We start from the raw sequence: 19,249 nt of genomic DNA on the forward strand, positions 1-19,249 counted from the left end.
GTATGCAGTTAATTAAATTTTACATGAAAACTCTAGGGAAGTCTTCTCTTAAGTAATTTTATGTTTTCATCTTTGGGTGCTGCCAAAAATAAACTTGATCTTAACCCTGCTCATGCCTACTTTTTGTACAAATAGTTTCTTAAACCAGTTAATTGCCTAACAATCCCCAGCCCATGAAAATGTGAAACATCTCAATCCTGTTCAATCTCCTTATGTTGGCATTTTAAAATCCTCCTGAATTCATATAGAATATGAATTTTTAAAAAAATCATTAAGCCATCAGAGGAAATCGAGGAAGAATAATGCAATGGACACACTTTTCCCCTTCACTAAAAATAAGCCAATGCTTATGACTATCTATAGTGTTCAGAATTTCAATGTATCTGGCTTGTGATTCAGCAAGAATCGTATTCTGGTCTTCTCTTTAGCAATTAGTACAGTGCAAATAAGTCAAAAACCAACACATCTAACACAACTTTATTTTACTTTCCTGGGATGCATTGACACATAAGAAAGTTCGGAGGACTGCAGCATTTAATTTGGGAAAGAGAAGATGGAAGTATCTGAGACGTGTAATTTTTGCACCACCAGAAAAGAGAGGAAGGGGAGCAGGAAAAGAAAGAGTCATTGCAGTGATAATAGAAGCCGTGATGACATCAGCAGTCATTGTGTTATGTAGTACTTTTAATTTGCAAAGTATTTTTGAGACATTTAGTCAATTTAATTCTTTTAAAATACCTGAAGTAGGCAAGCAAATATAACTACCTACATTTTCCAGTTGAAGACATCCATACTCCTGGGGCTACGGGAGTACCACCTGGAGACAGTGGGAATAGAAATCAGGTTTTATGACTATTACTTTATTGCTTTTTATTTAGTTACACACTATATGTAATTTCACATACCTCCTTACTAGAGAGTGGTGGCATCTGACATGAATGTTAGGAGGAATAATATCACTTATGACACAAGAACATCCCTATTGCTTGGGATTTTAGCATAACTGATATGATGGCTTCTTTGAAGAAATTGGTTTTACCGTTTCCTCTTTCAACACACAAATTCCCATTAGGTTAAATGAACTTATCTACTTTTTCTGAATAACGGGGGTTTCATGAGACCCTGTAGGAATAGGCCTGGTGACTAGGGAATTTCAATGATGCTCTCTGTCTTATTTGCATATTGTGCTAAGAGATGCCATAATACATGTAGAGTGTGCATGAAATATGAGGAAAAGTGATTATCTATAAAATTTTGTTACATTACTATGAGATTTTTAAATTAAATTCCTATGAAAACATTCAAGAAGCAGCACCTAAGTGATTTACGGGGGATGTATGCACTTCTGTGGGGGTATTTTATCTTTGAGATAGAGTTTATATAATTAATGGATTCTTAAACTGATTGGGTTATATGCGTACATGTTACCCAGCTATTCTCATTTACCTTCACCTAGCAAGACTTCTAAATGGAAATTGCAAAATAATCCTTTATACTTGTAAAGATTTTGTTGTATCCCTGGAATGACTTGAATGTCGCAGTGACCTGGTTACATGTGAGAAAAGAGGACGCACGACTCAGAGAAAGGATCAATGTCTTGCCTGATGTAACATGGATCTTAAATTATCATACCTCTATCTTTTTATGCTTACAACAGAACTCTTTCCACTACACACTTCTCCTCTTGGTATGGAAGAACCTAGAACAAGTGATCTAAGAGAGATCACACTGAGTATATGCAAATAGACCATTTTTACCTTTGTTCAGCATTAGGAAAATAAAGCTTGAAGACAGATAGGAGCAACATGAAGGTATACACACCTGGGAGTTAAAAAGTCTCTCATCACTTACTTGTAAAAATAGTAACAATAATTATCTTTCACTAGTACCCACTATGTACAAAGAAGTTGTTATCATCATTTTGCAGAATAGGAAACTGAGTCTTGGGTTATTTTAAAAAGTAGAAAAACAGAATAAATGTCTGCGTTTATAATTACCATTCCCTACACTTCTTATTTCATGAGCTCTACAGCCTTCTAAGGAAATGAGAGAGACATTTGAATGACTAGAAAGCATGGTCTTGAATTATTCTGAATTTTCAATTCAGCTTAATGATTTCAGAGAACTTCTGTCACATTCATTTGCTTTTATTCTCTCTTTGCATAGTTTTTGTTTTTCTAGGATTTTTTTTTATTCTTCTCTCATTCTGAAAGGATGATGACCATCTTCTTATGGCCCTTTGGTGATCTTTAGGTTACCATTGACAGGAAAACCATGCAAAAAGTGTTATAACTTAATCTTGTCCATATTCATATTTTAATTGCTAAAGAAGCTCTATTAAAAGGTGCTCATCTAACACTATGAGTGTATGTTGTTTATTGTTATCTTTCGATAATGCTTCTCGATCCTTGAGCTTATGTGGTGCTCAGATTGTGCCTTAACCTTCTGTTCATAATAGTTGGTACTCTGTATGACCAGACCACAGCTGCTTCCACATTGTATGTCATCCTTCTTCTAGATCAGGAGAGGATGCTGCCTGAACACAGGTTGACAGTAGCCCTGCATTCACAGAGAAGTGGTAGAGAAAGCCCTCTCAGTCTCAGCTCAGACAATCCTCTCTGATGGTCTTCCTTGGGCCAAAGGCGCAAGGTGGGTGGATGCAGTGCTTTTCTTCCAAGAAGGGAAACTCACATAATTGGAAACCTAGATATTGGTGAATAGAAGAATTTTATAAGCCTATTGATTACCATAAACCAGTGTGTTGACCGATTAAGAAAAAACTTGAAAAATTATATGTTTTAACATAGCCCATTCTCCCTACCCAGTGAAGTCCATGAGACAGAATCAGCTCTGCACTCCGAGAAGGCTTCCCTCTCCTTGTTTGCCCTTCTACTGGGCAACTCCTTCTACTGAGCTTCGGGAGCTCCTTCTCTTCCAAACACCCTGCCCGTAGCATTTAACCTTGCTTGATGGCAAAGCACCAAGTATCTCCACATGAGCATTTTCAGTTCAATGATTTTATTTGAAAGAATTCTACAGAAACATTTCCACGGAATACACCTCTCTATCATTTAGTAAAAAAAGGACCAACAGAGACAGCAGAGAGGACAAATAATATTTGTTGATTGAATGATCGATATTCCAATCTTAAGAGGAGAAAATTTGAAGAATTTACACATCTGTACCAGGATACATAAATTCTTTCTATGCTTAGATATCAAAAGTTAAAAGTCTTATGCAAAGGAAATACTGGATCCTATATACTCTAATAATACTAAAGTAATATAGGATGATATATAACATATAGTTATGCTATGTTAGCCATAAATTTGGCAACAGTATTTCTGGAAGTTAATCAGGAAATTTTATTTGCTCTATAAACTTTGCAAAGTAATTAGATAAATTGAACCAAATTCAGGAGACTTATTTCCACATCAAATAAATGGATACAAATCCTTCATTTAGGCATGAGGTATGTTGTCTTATGTAACTGTTATATAATGTAAACAATTTTTAAATGAGAATTTAATTTTTGTTAATTTTAAAATGTCAAATAAATATCAGTATTACAATAATAGTTACTAGTATTTCTTCTCTCAAAAAAGTAAATCTATCTTGGCTGGGACCCGAAGGACAACGATACAATGGAAGTAAATACAATCCATATGCCACTGCGTCCTTGAGATATAACAATAGCAAGTACCATTCAGGAGCAGGCTACTGTTATCATGTGCTATTCTAAGTAATTTTTATTTCCTGACCCATTTATTTCTCACAAGCCATGGAAGGTAAATAATATCATTTTTTCCCACTTAGAAACAAGGATACTGAGGCACAGTTATTACATAAATTACAGGCTTTGGAACCAGAAACCGAGTTCTCAATCTTGTTCTCCCCAGTTAACCAACTGAACATTCTTGAGTAAACAACAAAACTCCTTTGGCGTCTGCCTGTGAAGTGGGAAACAAACAATACTGCGTACATCCTTTGGTGAAGCTCAAATGAGGTGGAAGTATTTCTGTTTTGTAGACTATAAAGCGGTATGTCCATACGATTATTGACCATGAGTTATGTTCACATTTGTAGCTCCTCTCTTGGGTAATGATTGTTTTTCTGTAAACGTTTATTCATTTATTCACACTTTCACCATTGTTCTAAAGATGTTACTACTTTTTATTGGCATTTTCCCCCAAGCATATGTCATGTGGACTGATACATAATTTATTCAAGGAAATGTATCCATATATATTTTATTAATATAAAAAGAGATATGTAAATGTAATTAAATATATATTATATGTGGAAATATATATATGTGCATGTATATATATGAAAATGTATTTCCACATATATTATTTATATAAATACATATGAAAAATATATATCCATATATATCCATGCATATATCTCTTTCCATTTCCATATATATACATATTTGTTGTTGGTGCTGACAAGTCAATTCCAACTCCTAGTGACCCCAAGTATAGCAGGGTGGAACCCTGCCCAGTCTGTATGCACCAACCTCTCACCTTCCAGCGCTATATCAGACAGTGCTCTGCTGCTATTCATAGTTTTCATGGCCAATTTTTTCAGAAGTGTGTCGCCTGGTTTTTCTTTCTAATCTGTTTTAGTCTGGAAGCTCTGTTGAAATCTGTCCACGATGGGTGACCCTGCTGGTATTTGAAATACCCACAGCATAGCTTTCAGCAACAGGCAGCCACAGGGTGAGAACATCACATCTTAACTGCTAGACCACCAGGTTGGCTGGTATACAAGTGTATACATATGTGTGTATATATGTATGCGTATGTGCATAAATGTATATATGTGCATGTATGGAAATCATGACTAATGGAAGGGAAAACATGGACGAAAATGTTAAACTCAACCTTGTTGTTTAGATTGGATCTAAATTTGGATTGACTGAGCTTTCTGGTAATCAGAATGTAAAGAAAAACTCGGTATTATATGGTGTGCTTTATTTAAAAAATGAATTGTTAAAGGAAAAATTTTACATAGTATTTATTTAAACAGCATTGACTGATGTAACAGGCAATGTCAAAACTATATTTTTATAGTTCAGCTATCGTAAATTTTATACAGCCATTAGTTAGACTGTTTTCGAGAATAAATCAGCGGTTTTGTATGAGAAAATCGTTAGAAAGTTAGAAGGATTTTTCTATCGCTGTACATTTAAAAACGTTTGTTCAAAAGAACTCATGGTGATATGAGATGTTAAGAACTTATAAATCTCATTTGTCACATAAATTATACAATTTTGTGAACAGGCTTCAAGACTTTTAGTTCTGTGTTGTATGTGGTTAGTTCAAGGTAACTTCCTGAAATAACTACAACACATTATGATTCATATATAGAAAACACTGGTCACTAAGATGCTACTGAATATTATTCTGGATGAAACATAACATCTGAATGTAAAATTTAGTTTTTTAACACTATTATAATGGTAGAATTGACAGGTTAAAATATAGTGTTGGAGGGGCTGGCCCCGTGGCCGAGTGGTTAAGTTCGCGCACTCCGCTGCAGGCGGCCCAGTGTTTCGTTGGTTCGAATCCTGGGCGCGGACATGGCACTGCTCATTAAACCACACTGAGGCAGCATCCCACATGCCACAACTAGAAGGACCCACAACGAAGAATATACAACTATGTACTGGGGGGCTTTGGGGAGAAAAAGGAAAAAAATAAAATCTTAAAAAAAAAAAAATATAGTGTTGGAACAGATGATATTTGTGGCTGGTTGTTCTAATTTTCTTTGCCAACACTATATCAAATCATTAACTATTTTCAATTTTCACCAAATGATTCCATAGTCATAGGCTTCCTCCATTACCATATTACTCTTGATGATGTATTTCTAATCAGGTTGTGAGTACATATTTAGTGTGATAGCTGAGTTATATTAATTTGGCTACAAACAAAATGATGTAATTTAAAATAGTGATTGCAATAGCATTCTCTTTTCATAAATCTGCTTTTGTAATTCCAATGATTTTAAGTACATGGTTAAATTGTTTGGTTTGATTCAGAACCTGTATTTTGATTATATGAGAAAACAAAAAACGTGGAAAATTATAATTTTAAGTTGAAAAGTCAGCTATATCCACTACAGTAAAGCAGTGGTGTCTGACATATTGCATATGAATGGAGAAATAACTGGATAATTTGGACCTGCTTTGTGAGCCATCTCACTAGAGAGGATGAATTTCAGTTCTTTCTCTATGAAAACACAAGTCTCTGCTGTGGCAGGAAACATGAATTGGGGTTCCCAAGCAGACTTCATCTTTTCATTTTTGTTGTAAATGTCATCTTTGCATATGTAAAATGTGAGCTCAAAAAAATAACAAAAACTTTAATACCTAGGGTAGCCCAGGCATATATCTATAAGAAATGAATCCTCATATTTTATCACTAACAACTCTAGATTAAAATCATATTCGTATACTCATATTATATATATACACACATATATGTAAACATATTTATGTGTATGTTATAATATATATTTGTATATTTATATACAAATATATAAATATGTGCATGAATATACATGCAATAAAACTATGTAAACAAGGTAGAACTCTGTATATGTGCCCATAAATTCTAATACATGATTCCTTTCTGTGAGCCTCCAAGCTCTCTTTTCTCATGTATGTTAGGCTGAACTTTTCTTTTTCTATTAAATGCTGGCTTTCCTTTACATGAAAGCACATTTGCTGGTCATATGGGAGAGATTGTTCTGCTGGAAACTCCACCAGGCATGTGTTTGTTTCTGAGACCTCCTGTGCAACCTGTTCCCCACGGATCATCAATCACCCAGTCCGTCAACTCTGTCCCTGTGATATGTGTCCCACCTCCTCCTCTTTCATGCCCACACTCAGCCCTCCCTGAGTCCTACCATAGCTTCCGCTTGGCTCTGTGTCCTATAACTAGTCCCGTGTAGAAGTTCCTATCCTGCTTTCTGATGAACCTGCACCAGTAAAACATTAGGCACCTAAAGGCAGGGACGCGTGTTCACTGCTGTTGGTCCAATGCCTAACACTCTGCATGAAAATCAGAAGGCAGTGGCTAAACATTTGTGCTGAATGGAAAAAACGCCTGAGACCTTCCTGGAGGGACTAACCTAAGCAGAAATAGGCAATACCTAAGAAGAATGGTAAGCTTTATAATCCGGCCTTCAGCGTCCTCGTCCTACCCAGCTCCTTCTAAATCCAATTCCTGCCGTTTCCACGTGGGCACCCTGCTCTCTAGCTTCATGTTTTGTGCTTTTCTTTTCCCTTGAGAGCCCTTTTCACTTTTCCGTAGTCAAATCTTCACCACCTTTCAAGGCCTGCTTCAAGGGCCACTTCCTGGGTGATCTAGATGACGTCTTTCCTGATCAACACCAAGCAGTGTCGCTTTTCTCTAAATCACAGCCCTTCTTGGAAGCCAACATTCTGGCACTGACTATTTTGGAAATTTTTTAAATAAAAATTATTTATATCCAGAATATGTGCCTTTATCATAAAAATTACTTAAAAGTAAGATTTAAAACTGATGTATCTCTGTTCCCCTGTATCCTAGCATAACTCTGGTGAGAAAGAAGACATGAGGCAGTTCTGTCTATTGCACAAAATGATAACCAGATGTAAATCACATAATGCTGCCAACTTAATTATTTGGCTATAGTAACCACACCTCCTTTTCTTTCATCGCAAATCGTATTATTCCAGTATGAGTACAATGGTCCATGTCATTCTATAATATCCCTCTATTCATTTTCTTTTCCCAGAACCCTCAAAAAATGTTTCACTGTCAACATCCCATCTTTCCTTCTTAACATATTGCCATAAACTAGCCCTGCAGCCCATGTGTCCACAGGCTAGCTGAGTCCACAGGTGCACTGTGATATCACATCTTCTGCTCAATTCAGGAGATTGAAAGGGTCAGTCAACTGAAAATTGACTGGTTGGCAGCCAATTAAAATGGATTGCTAATTTACTTGTTTGATTGAGGAAACAACAAAGCTTTGCTCTAATGTGTTCCATTCTATTGATCTGCAGATGTTCATTATGACACCCTACAAACCTCAGTAATATTGATGTGGATGCCATCGATTGAATCAGACCTGTGATATCAAAATTTAGGTCATCCAGTGGAATACTACATAATTTCCTGCTGCTCCAGTCATGATTTAGAAGGAGATTTAAACTATATCTATAAAATTAATAAATTTTAAAATTGAAAAGCGATTATGAAATGTGAAGACATCAACATAAGTAATAAACAGATACAATGACAGTCAAGTCATTAATTTATTTAACACAACATAAGGTTGTATAACTAACTAATACTTTTATCAGTTAAATGTGAGTTAACATTATCCTTCTAATAATGGTTAAGAGTTCCCAACAATATTTTGGGGGAGACAATCTTATTTCAATAAGTTAAAGTTAATAAAGGGAGATTTTGGTATTTTAGAACATTTCCTTGTCAATAATTTCCATGCTGGGACAAAATACTGAAGGAATATATCACAAGATGCAGCTGCATGAATTGAGATTATCTTTTGTGCTCACCTACATATCCCCAATCTCCCAGTAGTACCAAGCACATAGTAGGCACTTAATGAATATTTGTTAAAATTATGCTTCATTACTTGTCCAAAAAAACTTCTGTAAAACTTATTATTTCGAAGATAGAATAAATCTAATTATCCTGCAATTTCCAGGAAATTCATTGTATATTCTAGGAAATAGGCTGAAGTTGCTATACATGTGATTAAATTTTGTCCGAAATTATTTTCTAAAAGTTATTGCCATTGAATATCTACATTGCTTTCTCATTAAAATATAGTGATGAAGCTCAGAAACAGTTTTATGCAATTATACAATCATTATTGATTATTTAATCAATAATACATGATGATAAACATTTAAGAAATTTAGAGAGAGTGGATTAAGCTTCTTGTATATGCTCTCTTCAGCGTAGGCTGTCTTTGGATAATGTAAAAATGGCATAAAATCTGAGAATACTGCTATCTGTTCTAGAATTATTTTGTTGTATCTGATGAAATTCAGTGACAACCCTAGACATTGTCAAGGAACAGTATGATGACTCTAAATGCATTTTCTAAAAGGCTACATGTCAGGGGTTTGTCTACGCTGTTTTCATCTTGAAATACTGAGGATTCTTGAATCTCTTAACAGCGTGTCATTCTCTCCTGCAATGTGTAAATTGAAGTTATTATAGCCCCAGGGACCCTTTTAGAGGCACGGCAAAGATGTTCGCCAGAGATCTGAACTTTGATGAACACGTTTCTCTAGGGTCTCTGGGAAGAGGTAACAGATTCTCGGCTGTTTGCTCATTATGATTAGAATAAAAAGCAAATCAGAACGCTTCTGATATTTATTTTTAGAAACTCTCTTGTTGTATCCAGGAAGAATACAGAGAATGACTCATTTTTGTAGGCCATAAAATTAAACTTTTGTTTCAAGATAGGTTGGTGGTAGTTTTATGTTATTCTGAATTTTTTTTTCAGAATCTTAGCAAATTTTACGTCTTTTAACAGCACCGGCTCTGGGTGGGGGTGATTTGTTGATTTATTTTTTAACAGAAAGATCTTTCTTTGCATTCCATGTTTGATTTTTCTAAGCACATTTTCTTCTTGAATATATTCCTAAGACCAAAACATGCAGTCTGTCTTCCAGTCTGTGAATTAATCAATGAAGCTTATGTCAGTGATTTAGAGAGAGTTTCACATATTTTTAGAAACAGTTTTTCTCAACTATGTAAGTCATGCATAAATTTCTACATCTGCTAGAGGGATCTTAAAAGCAGGCAAAAATCTTCTTGTTCCTTTTGGAACCCAATGTTGATGTGAGTTTTGACAGATAAATAGACAAGGCTATTTTTTTTTAAAAAATTGTTCATTCTTAGAATGTCAAGCAACACATGGCTTAATGTGCTATATTCTGACATAAGAAACATCGTGTGGTTCTCAAGGGTTATGTCGATGGCAATAATTGCCTTATAAAAAGTGGAATATTAGAGATATGTCCTCCTTTATAAGAGCATGTATAAAAATACACAAGAATCCACACCCTAGATCTTTCTATTCCAACTACTTTTGGAAGGAAGTCAATTTCTTTAAGTACTGTTTTTGTTTTTGGTATTCATTTTATAATTTATTTCTTTAATAGACTAAAGTATGAAGAGTGAATTGGAGATTTGTTTTTGGTAATGATCTATGGAAATGCTCCATGTAGGGTGAGTTAGATTAAAGGGGACTCGAAGCATCTGTCTTTGGTGGGAAGCAGCCATGATCCCAGATAGACAGAAGAAACCCCCTCAAGTTTAGAATTGTTCATCTGTGAAATGCAGACTTGGATGGCAGTTGTGTCTAACTTAGGGAACGGGGAAAGATAGTGAAGGGACAGCTGTGTTTATCTCGTTTGCACACATGGAGCATCCAGTAAGCTCCATAGTAGCAAATAATTGGTTACTTTCTCATCACTGACGATTCCTGTCCAGCTGTGTAGCAATTTTTGGTGATGTCAAAGTCAAAGTTGCATAAATGACAGGGCACATAAAATGTTGTCATTTCTTGACCTCCTGCTGTAATAGGAAGAAGGTATAATGTTCTCTCATTCTTTTGTTTATTTATTTTTTTAACCCTCAGCATGTATTTGCATGACATTCTGAAGCCCCTACCGGAAAATTCTATCAAGAGTAATAGTCAATTTGTTAGAGAATATTTCTGTGATTCAGAGCAGATGTGGTACTGATTTCACTGTCTTAAAGAAAAATATCTCTTTTCCCATTTCTCTGCAAAACTTGATATTTTAAACCATATTCTTAAAATAAGATTGCATATTGGAAAGAGTCTAAAAGAGCTAAAGGATGCAAAGGAATGAATGAGCACAAATCTTTTCTTATTTTAATGTCTTAATAAGCCAATAGAAATTCTCTTGACATAAAATAAAGTCTGGTTATCTGAGGCCCATCAAAATTTTGAAGTAAATACTGGGTACCGTGTGTTACAAGAAATTTTAATTCACACTAAAAGATGAAAATCACATTTATTTCTTTTTTTTCCAAGTCACTATTCACCAATACCCCTTGCTACTATGGCACCAATATGTGGTTATCAAGTCTTTAAGTTTTGTTGATTGTATCTTTTGAAATTACGTTCCTTTAGAACAAAAATGGTCAAATAACAATTTTATATGATTCAACTTAGTATATTATTTTTGGAAAATCAAATCACATTCAAATGGTTAAAAACCGGGGGGGCCAATATTCAAGGTAGCTCGACAGAAGGAACTTCTCTGATCAGAGTCAATATTCCCAATTGATATTAGGTTTTGCATTTCTTATTTAAACAGATTAACATGAAATTGAATTGTCTACAGTTTTCTTATTCAGCCTTGTGCTTCACAACTTTCTAGACATGAGAAGAGAAGAAATTAATGAGACAGTGATTGTCAATGTCACCAGAGTCTGTTTTTTCTCACTGTATCTTTTATGTGTTGTAATAATAATTCTTTTCATTTACATAGTACCTTTCTCTGAAATGTGTGAATCACTCTACTGAGAGAATCTGATTAATTCTTTAATTTTGGTGCACAATTCACTGGGTGGAAAAGGACAGAAAATAAAAATCTGGAACAAATATCTTGCTGTTAATATCATATCTATTTTATCCCACTCTTTAATCTCATATTGCAGGAAAGGTAGCAGTTTAATTTTATATGGTTGAGACTAAAAGGTCTTACAATTTTCTTGTAAATCATTTAAGCTCTATGAACTAACTTATAAAGCTTTCTTCTTCATTCTCTACCTAGTTTATAGTATCTGTAATATGCAAGGCCTTTTCTTAGGTCTTCTCATTTTCCTCAGAGTAAATATATCGTTACTCGTGAACTATGAAAATTTCCAGTTGCCTGACTCTCATTTACTCACTGAGACAGTGTAAAGATGCTATTTAGTTATTTATGGAAACAAAATTATCTTATCTGCATTTTTTTCCTCAAATCCCAATTAGAAAGTCTGTATGTACCGACACACACACACATACATATATAGCCAAAATCCTACTGTTACAATGATCAAACAATAACATCAAACATGCTTCGTGTGGTTCTATGAAGCAAAGCAAAAGAAAAAATTATTAGGTTTACCTACGTAGTGACTACGAAGGTATAATCCAATTATGAATGGCTATGGATTAAATTATGGAAAGAAGAAAACAAAAACAGCAAAGAACTCATTTACAAAGAAAAATAAATTGAGCAGTGACTTTGAGAAAAGCAATTCAAATTTTGAAAGCTAAATCATTTGATATAAGTAATAAATCTGAAATTCAATTCTAAGTCAATATAAGAAATGAATGTGGGTTAATGTGACTCAATTCTTTAAAGTTTACATTACAGTTTTTCAAATTATATAGAAATGACAAGGTTCAAACTGTTAACTAAAGTTTTGTATTTATAAAGGCTACTGTAGTAATTACTACCTTAGCTAATTAAAATAACTCATATTTTTATGTAACGCTTACACTATGCTAACCAGTGTTCTAAGCGCTTTACACAGATGAATTCCTGAGATATTCAACAATATTGTGAAGGAGATGCTGTTCTAACCCACGTACACGTGAGAGTTTGGTGGGGTAACTGCTGTAGGTTTACACACTTGGTAAGTAGGAGAATTTAGATTTAATGTGGGGCTGGTCAACATGGTAGCCACTCACCACATGTGGTTAGTGAGCACTAGAAAAGTATCTACTCCAGATTAAGATGTGCTAAAAGGTTAAAATAGACCCAGATTTCAAAAATGTAGTATAGAAAAAGAATGTGAAATATTTCATTAATAGTGTTTATATTGATTACATGTTGAAATGACAATGTTTTGAATATGTTAGGATAAATGTTATTAAAATCAATTCTACTGCTTTCGTCTTTTTTTTTTAAATAGGCCCACTAGAAAATTTAAAACTATGTGTGTGGCTGCATTTTATTTCTGTTGATGAACGCAACTTTGCATTCTAGCCTCACACTGGAGACTGGCCCCTTAAATACAGTGGCTTCTACTAAGAGTGAACTAAGTTTGAGATTCCCAAGGTCCAGTGGCCATTGGCTAGAAGTTTCCTCTCCTGGTCCTTCCATATGGTTAGTAGCGTCTTTGCTCTGGCAGGACATGGTGCTTTTGTTTTTTCTTGCTGTTAGTTCATATTTATTTATGCTAAAACTATTTTATACCTTCATGATGTTGGACAGTCAATCAGCACATGACCAGACGTCTGTTTCATTTTTTTAAATTTGAGTGAGAGTTTTGTGTGTGTCGTTTGTTTTGGTGATTGCTGTTTCTCTGGTTGTTCACCCACACCTGACTATCTTGCTCTAATTTCTACCTAGCCAACTTTGCTTTTCTGCATGTTTAATTGGAGTACGATAAATGTTTATATTTTAATTTCTATTGTAAAAAATATAATTCTCTGCTTGAATCTAAATATGGAACATATATGCTTTTGGCACTTGCGTTTCATAATGTTATGTGTTTTAGAATCAGGAAGACATAGGCTCAGTTCCTGATTCTGCCACTTGCAAGTGGTCTGTGTCCTATCAAATCACTTACCCTAAGTCTCAGATATCTCCAGCTAAAAGTGAAAATGGGATGTTCATGGCTTTAGATTCTAATGGGCCTTTAATAGAATAATAGAAGTGGGGTTGTCATCAGATATCTTGGCACATACATGCTCAAAATGATAGCTATTATAGTTTAGTTTTAATTTTCCTATTTTGTGTCATATATCAAAGATGTCTTTGAAGAGGGTATATTTATTGATGATTTATATCTGAGAATCACCCTATATTCCCTAATATCAATACCTGCAGCATTTGTACAAGTCTTCTTGACTCAATTCCATCCCTGAACCATTTGTTAGGGAAGGTTACAGTTCTGTGTTCAACTGTAAGTCCTCACCCTAGGAGTGAGTATTTCCAACATTTTTGGCTCAAAAGAGTTTAATGGAAAATTTTAATGAAGTAAGAGAAATAAACTACCCCCAATCTTTCTGGTTTGCAACTAACTCTTAGGGGAATAGGAAATATTGTCCTCTCCCTAAGTCAGCCCTTCATTGATTCAACATTAATTTAACAAGGAATAGATTTCAATGTTTAAGAATTTCATCCCATGGCACAGAAAAGCAAGTATTTTCATGGTACAAGTAAATGTTCTCAAATAAATTTTAGATTTGACTTAATAAGCCTTTAGTATGTATTTATTATTTATTATCTAATTAAATAGAAAACCTTCTGAAGCTAATAAAAATTATTTTAGATGATTAAATTACCATTCAATCAATGATTAAGTAAACATCTGTTGAAATAATATTAGACATCGTACCCATTCAGTGTATATTGTGGCTAAAAGACATACATGAACTCTGGCCTCATGGAGCAGGCAGTGTAAGAAGAATAAGGGCACTGTATAAATTATTAGGTGAATAAATCCTCTGAAGGACAGGTGCATGCAGCATTCATCACAAGCGAATGACAGGTGCATCTAACTAAGAGAGGCTGGGAGGATGACAAGGCTTCCATCAGAAATATGACATTAAAATTTGAGTCCGGAGAGTGGTGAACAGGGAAAAGCAGGGAGCAAGTTTTGCAAACTAAGCAGCACATAGGAAGGTCTTCAATTAGGAAAGGGATTAAAGTATTTCTTTCGGACTTGAAAATTAGTGCCAAAACAGCCACGATATTCTGTTTAAGAATGCTTCCTTATACATGTGGCTTATTTGGCTTCTAAAAAGATCAAAACGAAAACAAATAGCAATATACAGATTAATTAAGATTTTGACCTCAAATATCCAGATGTAAATTTTAGAAAGTTGTCATAGTATGTCCATTCCTGGTCCGTTTCTTCTCCCTCCATTGGCTGGGCAAAAAAAAAAAAATAGCATGAATTTTTTAAAAGTTAATTTTTAAGGTTCTGATCAATAATTTAACTAGTGTTTTTTTTCCCCTGGAATATCAGAACACATGTGTTTCTTTTTCCAACTTCTCTGGGTGTTAATTGGGAATGAAAGCACAGCTATATGGTGACTAAATGCAAAAACTGTAGCTTTATCTTTGCCTACCTCACATTAATTAAAAAGTGTAGGGGCCAGCCTGGTGGCACAGCAGTTAAGTTTGCAAGTTCCACTTTGGCGGCCTGGGGTTCGCCAGTTTGGATCCCAGGCACAGACCTATCCACTGCTTGTCAAGCTGTGCTGTGGCCGGCGTCCCACAAATAAAGTAGAGGAAGATGGGTATGGATGTTAGCTCAGGGCCAGTCTTTCTCAGCAAAAAGAGGAGTTCTGGTGCCAGATGTTAGCTCAGGGCTAATCTCCCTGAAAAAAAAAAAAGGCTAAAAGCCATGCCCAGCACAAAACAAATTACATGCAGAAGCACATATGAATTTACTTTTATGAGAGTCGAGTTTTTGTAGGACAAAGTAGTAACCTTTATTTGTATATTTACAAATATAATATTTATTTGTAATATTTGTTTGAATGCGGCTGTATTGTTTAAAATATTGTTCTTCAAGAAATCTCCAGAAAAATAATCATTTGGCTCTAAAATGTAGAGAATTAAAATGAGGTGAGATAATAAATTATGATGTCATTAAGAATGGATTTTAGTTAGAAATATATGCAGGTAGTTAAATAAGCCATGTATAAGTAATTCTTTATACATACAATACTCTTAGGTTGTAGGTAGTATTTGGAGATGAACAGTATAAATTAATATACTCCTTGCTGCCCAAAATATGTTGGGTACTTGACAGGAGATTTTTGAAGCAACTGTTTCATCCTGTGGTACTACACTGGGAATTCTTGATATGAATGGATAATAGTATTAACATGCACAATACATTTAACTGATTTTCGTATTGCCCTTCTTCAAGAGCGTTTTTTCCCTAATTTTTAAAAACACCATTTTTACTCTGAAAGAATAATCTATGAATTCCAATCCTAGCAATACATATAATTGTCATAAACGGATCTAATAGTTGTCCCTGAATTAATGGCTGTAACGACTTTTATTAGTAGTAAGATCCATCTGTTTCGTTCTCAGCTTGACTTAGCAGTGAGTGGCGGTGAAGTTCTTAGAGCGTGTATTAATCTTTCTCAGACTGCAAAGTAAAACTTTCTGAGAGAAGACTGAGAGGAAGAGCAAGATGTCACCCAATTATATAAACAAGATTTCCTTGGTCGCTCGTTGTCTTGAATAATGATTTCTATTCCTGACCCAAAATAATTCAGCGTAGTCATCTGAAAACACAGTTGGAGACTATTTGAGTCAAATTTATTTGAGAGCTATGGAGAGAGGACTTTTGAATCCTGAAAACACTGTCACTTTAGTATACAACTCTGGGCCTGGAGATGATGAAAGATAATCCTGAGAGTCTAAAATACATTTTTGTTTTCATGTTTTCTCCCATCAGGTTATCTTTCTGAGTGGTTGCATCTAAGAGAGAGCTTGCTATAAAACCAATGTGTTCCAAAGCGTTGAAACCACTTGGCCAAGAAATGTTAATTTGCTGCCTGGGTTGTGATTAATTTTAAGGTGGAAGCATTAGCATCATGTCTGTTATGATAAGTATCCAGAAACTTATTAAGTTGTGTATCTAAAGCCCTTTTTCTACCAAAAGGGAACTAAGAGGACGTGGTTTATTCGCTACGGTTGTTATTTTAGAATGCAGGCACAACCTTCAGGTAAATTGTATGAGCCTAATTTTTCAGACCATTTGTCTTTTTCTTTTGAATTCCCAGAACCTAGCAAAAGCATCTGTAATCTAGGACGTGCTCTATAAATGTTTGTGTTAGTGGAGGAAAAGGAAAGATGGAGGCACACATCACTAATGAATTTGCACACTTTTCCTTCTGCAGCGTAAAGTGCAGCACCATTTCTGCAACCAACATCCATGACAAATGCTATTTCATCATCATTCTTAACAGCAATCCAAAACCACTGCTGAGTGATTGGTATTGGCAAGTAAACGAATGTGCATGGCACGCCCTGTCCCCGCCCCACAATTCCACCCTGTCAAAGTGGATTCCTCAGTTGTGCATCAACCAGGAAACTTACATGAAGTAAGCGTGCTCATAACATTTAGCCCACATTAGCATTCTTTATAAAATTCAGAGGTACTGTCCATGGAGGAAAGTAACAAGATACAGAATGGATTTGCATTCCACTATTTTGGAAATATTTCCTACTGAATTCCTTCTGACGGATTTATTAAATTTAAAAGAGCATTAGAAAGAAAGCTTGCATTTTCCCTCATGGAGATCTTTAAGAATATGCTACTCTTCTTAATATTAATGTTAACAATAATAACATACCTATTGCTATTATAATTAATATTACAGCTGGCATTTATTGACCTATTATTATGTGAAAGACATAGTGCTGATATTTTTAATGTGTTAGCAGATTTAATTCTCAAAGTAATAAGGCTATAGATAGTATTTTTCTTCCATTTAACAAATAAATAAATGTGTATATATATATTACATATATACCTATAGTATATGTATGTATACATATATATAATATATGCATATATACATTAATACTTGTTATCCGAGAATTAATAATATTACTCTCTACCATTGCCACGCAAATACTACGTGACAAACCACACCAACACCCAGCGCCACATAAAAATAAAGATTTATCTCTTAGGCATCTATGGTTTGTTAGGGAGGTTTGATTTCAACTGAGCTTGGCTTAGCTTGGCCCTAGAGCAAGCTCTCAGCTCGCATATGGACCATGGGTCTTTTGCTTGGGGGAGCATTGCAGGCTGTTTAGAGCATGTTTTTCTCATGGTGACGAGTGAAACTCAAGAGAGTGATGCCTCAGCACCTAGGTTAGAACTGGCACACTTTAACTTGTACCCTTGAAAACTAGTAAGGCTGGCCATATGACCATGCCCTAAATCAATGTGTCAGGGAAATATTGGGAAGTGCGATCCACTGTTGTGGAAGGAGCCATGAAGTTACGTGGCAAAGGGCAGAAAGACAAGGAGGAATAAAAAATTGGGACCAATGATGCCATCCACCATCATCACACACTTAAACCTCCTGAGTACTCCTGTATTTTCCACGAATTTTCTATAAAAATGTGTTACTTCTGTGATGAAAGAAATCTAAAATATATAATTATTTTCATACTTTAGAACTTATCTATTTTAAGATCATGAGGTAGGCGAGATGACATTTGAAGTTGTTTTTTGTAATATGTGCCTTTTAAAATTAAAAACATTACATAAAACTGAATAAATCAATAATAGCACACGAGCATGTGCAGTCAATTTCTACTTGCTCCAAACATATGAAGGGAAGATAGTCTTTCAGGCAGCCATTTTCTTATTTTTTATTGTGCTTTAGTCTTTCACTGGTTCCCCTTGAATCCATGACTCAAGAATTCAAGGTAATCACACCCGGTTAGATTGTTGTGGTTCAATGGGTGACTGTCAAATGAAATCCATCGTTCAGTGAGTGGGCTTAACAAAATGCATTCTACATCGACCCTGCAGGAAATGTGACCAAGCTGAAAAGTCATCTAGTTTTTGTTTGGCCTGAGAATGATTTTAATGACTATTTCTAGACGAGTAGAGAAAATTAATTCATTTGTACTGTAGAATGATATTTACCTTTAGATTTTCCCTGTTTGTTAATATGATGTTGGAAAAAGAGCTCCAGAGGAAAGAAGTAAATTCAATTTAAACGGAATTTACTGCCTGTCTGAGGGTGGGGGTGAGGTGGAGAGGAATAGGGCAGTGGGTTGCTATTGTCAACCAAGGGTCTTTTATGCCATAGACCTTTGCTCTATCCACAGGCTGAGAGGGTAGAGACTTGTCCAAGAAAACGAAACTAAAAAGACGATAGAATGGGGCTTCAAATCTAGGGTGGAATTATGCCAGCCTCGTAGGATCTGCCTGCCACTAACATCCTAGCATGACGTCATTCAGGCTATTGAACATCATCTATTGGATCCTACGTTGATCCTCATAAGATAGTATGTTTTAAATTCACCAGGATTGTTGGCGGTTGTTCAGGTGTGACTATCTAGCTATATCACAAAAAATCGAGTTGTCACCTTCTAGAAACTTCTACAAAGTTAGGTAACATAAGTTTTTTGTTGTGTTCAATTTAAAATTAGCAATTATGGGTCCATAGATGATGCTAAAAGTCCAAG

At 35.1% G+C, this 19,249-nt stretch overlaps 1 protein-coding gene and 1 long non-coding RNA gene across 3 annotated transcripts in view; both read left to right on the top strand.

Moving 5' to 3' along the window:
* Positions 1-19,249, top strand: part of CSMD1 (CUB and Sushi multiple domains 1) — a 1,831,060-nt gene that overhangs the window by 152,053 nt on the left and 1,659,758 nt on the right. The window lies entirely within an intron of this gene.
* LOC139080042 (uncharacterized) lies at positions 6,797-12,288 on the top strand. Its single transcript, XR_011534167.1, has 2 exons — positions 6,797-7,176; positions 8,063-12,288. It is a non-coding gene; the product is annotated as an uncharacterized lncRNA (long non-coding RNA).

Source organism: Equus przewalskii, chromosome 28, assembly GCF_037783145.1.
Source record: "Equus przewalskii isolate Varuska chromosome 28, EquPr2, whole genome shotgun sequence".
Classification (NCBI taxonomy): Eukaryota; Metazoa; Chordata; class Mammalia; order Perissodactyla; family Equidae; genus Equus; species Equus przewalskii.